The sequence below is a fragment of the Adiantum capillus-veneris genome, chromosome 19 (assembly GCF_014529385.1).
Source record: "Adiantum capillus-veneris isolate H3 chromosome 19, ASM1452938v2, whole genome shotgun sequence".
NCBI lineage: Eukaryota > Viridiplantae > Streptophyta > Polypodiopsida > Polypodiales > Pteridaceae > Adiantum > Adiantum capillus-veneris.
Window position 1 is genome coordinate 16,946,447 of NC_140949.1, and position 11,235 is coordinate 16,957,681.

The window sequence follows — 11,235 nt, forward strand, 5'->3', positions numbered from 1 at the left end:
ATCAAAGAAGAGCCAATGGTCCCTCTCTACAACGCAGACACCTCGAGGCCAGAAGGAGTTAAGCTCATAGTAGATTCTCAGCCAAAGTGGAGGAAGGCTTGGCTTACCAAGTACCCACAATACCTAATCCACTTGGTAGAGGCACCTAAACATATCAGGGACAACCTCAGCTTCTGTCCTCTACCAAGGGTTAGAACGTGGAAGGCACAAGAAATCTTACAAAGAAGCCAACCCACTTGGCTGAACTACCCAAAGCTGCCGGGCGTGAAGGCAGGTGAGAGAATAAGTGTACAATACATGGTGAAAACCCTAACGGGCTTCATAAAGTTATTCACTGGCTCACCTGACCTTACATGCATTATGATGAGAAAGATCTGCAGAACCATCCTAGCAGTGTTCGAGACCTTCAAGCCAGGCCAGGTAACTGACAACATATTCTTCTTCCAGAATACATACATATCTGCTTATGATATGTCAGGTCAGCCTTCCAAGGAGGTGATACATGCGTTGTATCAAAGAATTATGTTTCTACCATCCTATCACCTCCAGGATTTTGAATAGGCATTCTACACGGGGTTCTTCACCATGCATACAGATATCTTTGGCCCAACAATGCTGAATCTACATGCAAGGTACGAATCACTGCTAAAGATGCGGGAGACCATAAGATGAAGCAAAGGATCAAGGCCATGTCGGGGACGACATGAACAAGGAGGGGGGGGGGGGGGGATGTTAGAAGCTAGACACACCCCACAGCATCTAACTACTCGGCGGACTATTATTTTTGTAATTATTCATTCATTGAGGAAAACCCAATTTTTCACCTTGTAAATATTGGGACTTACAGAAGTTTCCAGATTGTATCCCAGTTTTGATAGTTAGATTGAGTAGATGGTTGATTTTGGAACTTTAGGGTTTGAGAAGCTATAAGGTATATATACCACTTTTTGACCTTAATGAAGGATCTTTTGTCATTTTAAACAAGTTTTAAGTCTGTGAGTGAGCGTACTGTGTACGTGAGAGAGAGTGTGAACTTCTTCTTGACGCTACGTATGCTATGGTGGTCGGAATCGAGTGTGGAGAAGTGCAGCGTGTTGCCCCCAACTAGAGCTACGAGTCGATACCAACATTGGGCGCGTACGGTCCGGCTTTTGGAGCTCCTTCTACGAGCTTCATCTGTTGTTTGGGTGAGCATACGTTATCTAATTTCGCATTGCAGCATATCCACGCGTTCACATTGAGTAGAGCTACACATTAGGCACTTCAGATTTTGGAAACGAAGTCTTGCAGGACAATTGGTAGGGACCTCTGTAGAATTAGTTAGGGGTCGGTTAGGGAGGAAGTCGGTCGCATAGTGTTAGGGTTGACACCTTATGCTTGCTTCCACGCGCCTGCGGGTCGAGCTTCGTCCTTAGCTGACATTACTTGTTAGGTGAGTTCTCGCTATGCTAACATCCGTCGCGGCGTATCCATTCAGCAAAAAGTTACAATAAAAAGTAAATAGTTTTGAACAACCATCACCAAGTATCAAATTCTGTATGTCGCTCTCGATACTTGACCATCTCTCTGGTTGGTCGAGAGAGAGTGATATCTTCCTAAGTTAGCAATTACAATACCAAATCATCAACTATAATTTTTATAATCACCGGTCCACATTATAATTCAATTAATCTTACATATATATTTATCCTTCCAAGCTCCCTTGCCTCCTGAAGCATAGTGCATGGGAATTTCCCACTCTCACTCCCTGTCTCCCATGTTGCCACCGCGGTAACTCCTGTCTAGATCTCTGACTTGGTTAGCTGTTGCGCATCGCACAATGGTCTGCTTGTTTTTCAGAAATGTCTTTATGTAGTTTATCCTTCCAAGCTCCCTTGCCTCCTGAAGCATAGTGCATGGGAATTTCCCACTCTCACTCCCTGTCTCCCATGTTGCCACCGCGGTAACTCCTGTCTAGATCTCTGACTTGGTTAGCTGTTGCGCATCGCACACTGGTCTGCTTGTTTTTCAGAAATGTCTTTATGTAGCCCTCCAACCATTGTTGTGAAAAACGTTGATCGGGGGCATTTGGAAATCTAGCTAATAGAGCGTCCTCAATGTACCATGCATGATCGGGCAGTTAGACTCTAAACTTTATAAAACAGTTCTTATACGTTGAATGTATAAGAATTTATAGATGGCGTCAAAATGCCCTGCCCTATACTGTGTCTAAGTCCACCTCTCCGCCATATTTAACCGTGTAGTAGCACCCATGCGTGTCTGGCACGGGTGCGTCAGTATCCTTGTCCTCTGTGTCAGGGACGGCACGCTCTAAAATTAGGGACTCCGTTGCCCCACCACTATTAAAACATTCAAAACCACAAGATCCACCGCGCTCGTTCATCTCATTAGGAAATCTTAGAGGTCATTTGGAGGGCCATATGGAGAGAGAAAAATAGAGCGCGTCCAATGAGCACGAAGGCTACGTTACGTAGGAAAGTACGTGGAAAGACTCAAAAAATAGGAAAATAGCATAAAACTTTCACGAATCTAGGATTGTAGCATCATAATTTCCTTCCTTTTACTCAGCTTTTAGGTGCTTGCATGTGGTTCCACTTTTGATATTCTCTTATGGTCATTAACGTACTTGAGGGTGACCATTAAGTCCGCACAAGATATTGGAATTCTAAAACACTTTCCCTCCATTAGGATTCTTTCAAAGTGAATCTCCCTCCACCAAAGCTTTTCTCTGAGAGCTATGGCTTCCACGTCTTCTTGCCCAAGAAGCTCCAGGTGTTTACTGTCTCTCACACCAACAACCAACAGCTGCACTTTGCCTAGAAGGCCAAGTAGTAGCATATCCTCAATTACAATATCAACTTCAATAAGTGCAGAGAACCAATGGGTTGGACAAAGGATAAAAAAAGGTTCATGGGTCCTCATGCAACCAAGAAGACCCAAGAGGTCTAGTGGTATCAACGTTTACCGCTCAGCATGGAAGGCCAGAGTGTTGGATTTCAAAGTTGAAATCGGCAAAAGATCTGTAAAGGAAGTTCTTGTTCAGCATGTGTTTACCCATCCAGAGGTGATAGAAAACGGTGGAAATGTATCAGATATACATCAACCATGTTGCAATTGTAAGTACTATTGACATGTGAACTTACTGATACTCTCATTATAACTTTTCTTATATTATTTGCAATGTTTCTCCCGCTTCTTATGAGTAATGTCTCCATTCTTCACAGCTCAATTACATTAGATTTATCATTTTTACTTATTGATACTCTTAGTTTAACTCTTCTTATATATATTGCAGATGTTTATCCCTCTTATTATGAGCAATGGGAGCCTATGGAGTGCATAATAGGCATCTTCCATGTTGTTCATGCCCACATTGGTTCTCTACAGTATTCAAGGAGGAGCAGCAAAAGCCTGGCTGATGAGGGAATATTTTTTTATGACCACTTCTACCAACTCAGCTCAGGGAATAAGAATGGCATGTTGGTGAAAGTGCCTCTACCAACCGATTGGAACATTGTGGACTGGCCAGTTCCCGAGGAAACAATGGTGGAGGCAATGCGAAGTAAGCTCCACAAGGATATACAAAGGTCTCTACGTAGCTCTATTCCCACCAAACTGGTTAGAATTGCAAACTTTTGTCCTGTTGCACTCTTCATAGAGTTGTTTCATAGCTACAACATCCGTGTTACGAAAACTATGTTCATGCGCAAGTCATTTCAGCAGTCATCCTGTGACAAACTTCTTGATAGAGGATGGTATGTAAAGGAAGAGATTGGTTTACGGTGCGAGGTCGCGCTTGATACTCTAGTTGTCAAGTACATGATTGCAAGCCAATCACTGTTAATCTTGTTTTGGTATATGCGATCACAAATGCTCAATGGTAAGTACATTCCTATGGACGAGGTTTCTGCAGGTCTGGAAGATAATCCTGCTGTGAATGTGGAAGTGATTGATAAAGAGCATGGCCTACTGTTGGTGGTTACAATAAGGGAGCTATGCAGTCTTCATCATTTGCGGCATGACACAATTGAAGAGTCAATGGACAAGGACCTATCAGATTTTTCCTTTTTCCTAGCTGGCCGTAAGGTGATGCGGCGAAGGGAAAAATATATTTTGTGCAAAGAGTTGGATGGTTGGGTTGAAATAGTGTCAATGTAACAGATATTCTTGTGAACCCAAGTGTATACAAATGACTTTCAAAACATGAAGTTTATTGAGCTCATTTGTCAATTGTGCCCTATGAAAAAGTGTGCTTGAAATACATTTCTTTACCATGTCAAATCTCTCTCTCTCTCTCTCTCTCTCTCTCTCTCTCTCTCTCTCTCTCTCTCTCTCTCTCAATGTTAGACAAGACAAAGACATGATAGAAGAGTCATCTTAATTCATTAGGAAGTACAAACTCATCCGTGAACAATGGACTGAGATACAATTTCTGTAAGTATGGAATCAGAATGTCTTAAAGGTAAAAATCGAAGGAATGCCCCTCGAAAGAAGGTGGTGAGATAGTTGTTCCCGGAGGATTTAGTTCTCCCTTTTCAGGAGTATCATCAATCATTAGTGTATTAGTTGCATCAAAGGGTACACCGATTTGGCTAAACGGTTTGTACAAAAGAGGTAAGTGTGGTTTTTTAGGGTGGTAGTGGCCCTCAACGGTAACGCATTTTCTTTGATCATACAAAAAGGAAAAATCTGACATGTGAGCGCCGCATACACTGCAAAATATTGTAACTAGTGGCGACAAGTTTTGCCTTTGCATTGAAGACCATATGGCAACTCTGAAGCGCGGAAGAAGAAACTGAATAAATTCCTTGGTTCCTGGACGAACCATGACTCGACAAGTTCCTATCCGAAACGTTTGCAAATCCTCAAAGGGTCCTGTGTCACCGAGAGGCACGCGCATCAGCGGCAATCCATTGACGTCCAAGATAATCAACCTCTGTAAAAGTTGACAAGTACATATAAGTAGTTAGAAGCTGAACATATTTTGCCATACTTGAATAGACATTACCGGAACAACCGTATCTACAGGTAGCAAGGGTCCATACTGGGTCTCTGTGGTGTTGATGTTGTTGTTGCTCTCCTCTGCTTTAGCTTCATCATTCACATCTTCATAGTCATCATTCACATCTTCATCAGGGGTCTCCCCCATGGCTCTTTCTGCCTCATTCAAGGTTTCCTCCAAGGTCTTTTCCTCTCCCTCGGTTGACCAGCTTGCCTCATACATCCTTGCCTGATCCATATCAGTTTGCTCATCCCTAGGCCTGCTTTCCTCATCCATATCCTTTTGCTCATCTATAGGCCTGCTTTTCTCATCTTGGGTTTCATCCATAGGCTCTTTTGGCTCCTCCACTGGCTGACTTGGCTCTTTCATTGTTTCCTCTAGTTGTACACTAGCACCTTCCATATGCTCATTTGACCTTTCCTCATCCTCGGCTCTTTCATCTTCTGTTGATATGACCCCCTCGGCCCGTTGTGATTCCACTGTATCGGATGCAGGGGTTTGTCGTGGTGGCACGTCATGTATTGTCATATCAATAGTGCGGTCATCCAAGCCGCTATCTTCAAGCTCTCTGGGGCTAGACATAGTAAGCATTAGGGAATTTCGGAGGTCATTTGGAGGGCCTTCTAAGAAAATGTATTTTTTGCACTCTCTCTCTAGAAAAAATGGCAAATAATAGAGTTGGGTATTTCATAGTAAAAGTTCAAAAAGTTTACTTTAAGTAGATTCCTTACTCTTCTAAACATTCCTTCGTAGTGATTGAGGGATAATCCTCTTTTCAGTTGCATTGAATGAACCTCGTCAATATGGAGAGAATGAGGCTAACATGGAGGGACGAAGGCACAGCTGCTATTCACTTTCCATTAAACCTACACATTTGGCTAATGGCGCACTCCTCAAATGGCACAAATGCTACCCAGAAACGAGCCTAATATCACCTTCACATTGATTTGTACAATGAGTACCAACCATTGATTAAGCGCAGTAAAAGAAACACACATATACCTCTCGCTTCCATAGACACGCTCAGAGCTCAGGGAGCTAAACACATAGATATCTGGACGAGAGGCTCTCTCTACCCTAAGAATCCAATGACTAATGCGTCTCCACCGTTTGTCAATCCTACAAGCTTATTCACCTTTGCTGGTGATGGAGAAAAGGGCCTTCTGGGTTATTGTAAATCTCTTACAAGAGAAGCTGAAACTTACAAGGGCATTCTCCAAGCTCAACAATGTGAGATTGTTCGCCTTTCACATTTACATTCTACAGATCAGGTTACCATTTTGCAACATAAAACAGAGGTACAAGAACTGAAAGGAAAGGTGTGAAGTTGTCAAATAAAGGACACCATCTTGGGTGGTCGTATCCGAAAGAAGAAATTGCGCAATCTTGAAACATTGCAGGTTGCATCAGGAGGTCTCACGAAAAGAATCCGAGCATTAAGGTGATGCTTCTTGGTTGGCTACATTGTCTTAGTTAAGTAATCTTTTTGTTTTTTCTTGTTATGCATTGTTTTCATGTGCCTAAATAGTGTTAGTGAAGCAAATTTTCTGTTATTTACTTATGCATTGTCTTCATGTAGAGATTCAATCTATCCTGACAAGGAAAACATTGACCCCAAAGCCAATATAGGAAAGAGATTGAAGCCACTTATAAGTAGAATCCTAGCAGCAGATATAGTACATGACAAGAAGTTTAAGGTCCTACAACGAAATGTAGTGGACCGCTTTATTTCAGAGAACTCAGTGCCTGCAAAAGAGATACAAGGCACATTTGATTCACTTGGTGTAAGCAAAAGAGGATATTCGGCTATCCAAAAGTCTGTCTCATCCATCTTTGTTAAGAAGGGTATAAAATCCAAACTTCTACCATCAGCCTCAAGTGTTTGGAAAGAGAGGCTTCAGCTTAACGAGGCACAGGGAGACTAGCTTGGAAAGCCCTTTCATATTAAAGCAACTTACAGTGGCCATGGAGCAAATATGGCATATGATGAGTTCAATAATATTTTTATGGACCTGCGGATATTACAGAAGAGAATGGTGGAGTTTTACAACATCACATTTGAAGAGTCACGAGGGGTATTACATTTTGTGTTAAAACTGGATGAGTGTGAGCTTGTTAAAGAGAAAAATCTAGAGCGTGTTACTATTGCTTTAATGAATAGAGCCCTCTCAAAGTGTCCCAGTGATGATCCTTTATATTTTAGTGTTCAATCAGAATCTAACATATGGTGGCTTGGTGCGTTTAAGGTAAGCGAGATTCTCAGGTAAGCTCAAATGTTCACATCTACTTAAGTCTCATTTATTTTGTGTTGCAGGTAAACAAAGAAGATCATGAGATTCTATATTGGGTGTTCCATCGAACTAATATTCCGGAGGTGATTGATCGACAGACTAACTAGGGAGAGGTACTACGTCTAGATTGAAGGGGAGACTTTCAAGTTCAGTGGCATCTTGCAGGTGACCTCAAAACATTAAAGTGCATGTATACTTGTGGAATGGGTGCAATGGCAAAGTCGTCGTGTTTGTTTTGCATGGAGCCTGCAAAGGTCATGGACCTAAAGTGGTGGAGAAAAGCTCCAACACGTCACATTGAGGATCCTGCTTTTCGACCGGTTTTGAAAATACCACTTGTGAATGTCCACATTTGTACAATGCATGCCCTTTGTAGAATTGTGGAGAAATTGGTCTACTTATATATCGGGTTTGCTTGGAAGATTAAGAACTGGGCAGAATGACAAGTAGCCCTGCAGTGCTTAGAAATGGTACTGTCGGATATGGGGCTTCATGGTGGCAATGTGAAAATCCAGCGGGATGAAAAGAGATCAACTGCTGAGAAGGATGTCCCATGCAAACCATCCATCGGTGGGGTGAAGGCACGGAGGTTTTTATCTAAACCCCAAGGTACAAGAGATCCGAAGCTAACAAAACATGGAAAAATATATAACACATCTTATGTTAGCAAGGTAGAGTATCAGAGCTGGAAAAAGCTACATATTGCAGTCAAAGACCAAGAACCAACTACTCGTAATGCGAAGGCTGAGGTTTGGCGATCAATAGACATCCTATTTTTGATGTGCGACAAAGATGACTGGTCACAAGGTGATATGAACAAGTTCAAGGAGAATCTCAACATTCTGAAAAAATCATTCAAGACAGCATGGACAGACACCTAGATTACTCACTACATGGTATTATCGTGTATTTCATGTTGGAGCTATATATGGCTCACTCTACTGAACTTGGTCTCACCTATATATTTGTATCTTGTCCTCAATATGAATCAGTCTTTGGGAGCGTATATGGTGTGTCTCTTGTCTCGTCTCTCTCTCTTTCTCTCTACATCTCAACATGGTATCAGAGCGGTAACGATCACGCGCCGATTCAATTCATGGTGACAACAGTATGTGTATGCGATTCGCATGTAAGATTCAAAATTGTTACAAATTTTATTTTTGAGCGTTGATTCTTGTTAACTGTGGTTGTTTTGTGTTAAGAAGAATATGATTAGTGTTTTATGTGGCGTTTATTTATAATCAATCTAATCGTTGATTACGTTTTCTTGTTAATGACACCCTGAACTTCATCTCAATTTTTCTTGCTGTTCTGCTCAAAATTTGGAGAAACGGGAAAAGCGCAATGGAGCATAGCGCAATGGCACTTTTCATCCAAAACTTGTTCGTCTCCTCGAGCTCTTCGATTTGAGTTCTAGGTTTGCGTCAATCGGAGTTCGCAGCAGAAAGTTATGCTGTTTTTACTGCAATAGAGCTTGACGCAGCTTTCTTCGTCCTACTTCTTCGTGAAGCGTCCGCGATCGTTTTTCTTATTTTGGCGTTAACTTTTTCGAGAAGATTTAGCTTTTTGCTATTCGTATTGTGGCCGTCAATCTTGCGTCTCACGCCACTCTATTTTGAGGACTCGTTTATTATTAACGTCTCCTTTACCCTGTCTTTTTTGGGTGACGTCTCTCACATCTTTGGACGTTCCTTGAGCATCCTTCTTACGTTTATCGTTGACAAAACGCAGTACTCATATCTCTCTCATTCTCAATTGCGGCCTTCACCATATATGGTGTGCAGATTCTGCGATCTTATCTTATACGTCTTCTCGCAACAAGATATGGCTATGAATATTCTCGTCAACGGCTTTCCTTCTGGCCAACGTTCTGTTCCTCCTTTCCAAGGTCAAGGATTTCCAGGCTGGAAAGCAAAGATGTTGTTAATTCTTGAAGGCGATGAACTCTCCGATGTTGTTCTTGGAAATCGTGTTTGTCCGCCTCAGCCTGTTGATACGGATAATGATAACGTGCTTATCACTGAAGGACCTATATTTGAAGATTGGAATGTTGCCTATACGGATTGGCAACGACGTGATAAAGCAGCTCGTCGGTATATTCTTTCTGCTCTTATTGATTCCCTTTTGCTTGATATGTATGAACTGCCTACTTCCCATGACGTATGGAAGTACCTTATTGCAAACTTTCAGAAGAAATCTGTTACAGAAATACTTTATTTGAGAGGGTTGCTTAACAAGTTACAATATGAAGTTGGTACTGCCATGACGGGACATATTGAGTCTTTCAAATCTATTATTAATCAACTTGCTGCTGCCGGTGATCCTGTTCCACAAAAGCAACTGATTACACTTCTCCTTGATACGGTGAAGGACTCTTCTTATGATAACATTGTTACTATTCTCTCTAATAAAGATGGTCTTGATTTCGACCAAGCTTGCATGTCTTTAATTGAATACTCTCAACGTCAAGAACGTCGGAATGCTGGTCACGATACAGCTATGATTTCACAAGAGGAGACTGAGTCATAACAGATGGAACGTGCTTTTTATGCTCGAAGGCGTCCATTTCAACGAGGAAACCGCAGAGGTGGCCGTCGCGGTAATATTTTCTCTCGTCTCAAATTTCCTAATAAGCAATGTTCTTACTGCAACAGAAATGGCCATACTGAAGATGATTGTTGGGCACGTCAATATGATGAAGAACACAATATTACCACAAAACAACCACGTTTATCTAGAGACTCTTCTTCTTCTTCTTGTGAATATTGCGGACGATCTGATCATCCCACTCATATGTGCTATAAGCGTCGATTCGACACAGATCGGAATAGAGCATATGCTACTGAACATCGAAACAACATTGTCCCAGAAACAAGCTGCGTCCTATGTTCAGTTGCTCCAGACAGAATACTTCATGTACGTGATGGATCACTTTTTATTGTCGATTCTGGTGCTACAGGAAATATGAAATATCAGTCTAAGTGGCTCCATAACTATCATCCACTGCCAGTTCAACGTGTTGTTTATCTTGCTGATGATACTACTTGTCAAGTAAAGGGTATTGGAGACTTATATCTTGGTGCCTTATCTTCTTCCACTCGAATTTTGCGAGGAGTATTACATGTACCAGATCTTCAACGTAATCTTCTTTCAGTTGCTAGACTTGTTGATCTTGGTCTGTTTGTTGGATTTGATTATACCAAATGCCGAATTGAGAAAGATGGACAGACTATAGCCACTGCTCCTCGAAACGGTAATTTATTTGAACTCTCTCTCAACGATGCTGTAGAAAATATTGTCACTGCTCCAGGTGATCATGATTGCAAAGTATGGCATCACCGTTTTGTTCATGCTGATTTCTCAAAACTCCTTGATCTTCAACGTCGTGATCTTGTTCATTGCATGGATCTTAAAGCCCATCCCCATATGGGAATTTGTGAATTTTGTGCTCTTGGGAAACACAATCGTAAACCCTTTCCTCTTTCAAATACAACTCATTCTCATGACATCTTGGATCTTGTTCATACTGATATATGTGGACCTCTACCTTCTTCGAGATCACAATATCGCTACTTCATTACTTTCATTGATGATTTCTCAAGGTATACGACTGTATTTCTACTTAGACAAAAATCTGAAGCCTTATCTGTTTTCAAACAATTCCACAAGGCTGCGGAACTTCAAACTGGTCGTCGCCTTAAGAAGCTTCGTAGTGACAATGGAGGCGAATATGTTTCTCGAGAGTTTGTGAGTTACTGTGCTGACACTGGAATTCATCATGAACACACTATTCCATATTCGCCTCAACAGAATGGTGTTGTTGAACGAAAGAATCGCACTATTCTCAATGCTGTAAGATGTATGCTGATTCATTCTGGCTTATCTCGTGTTTTTTGGGCTGAAGCTACTTTGACAGCAACATTTATTCAGAATCATCTTCCT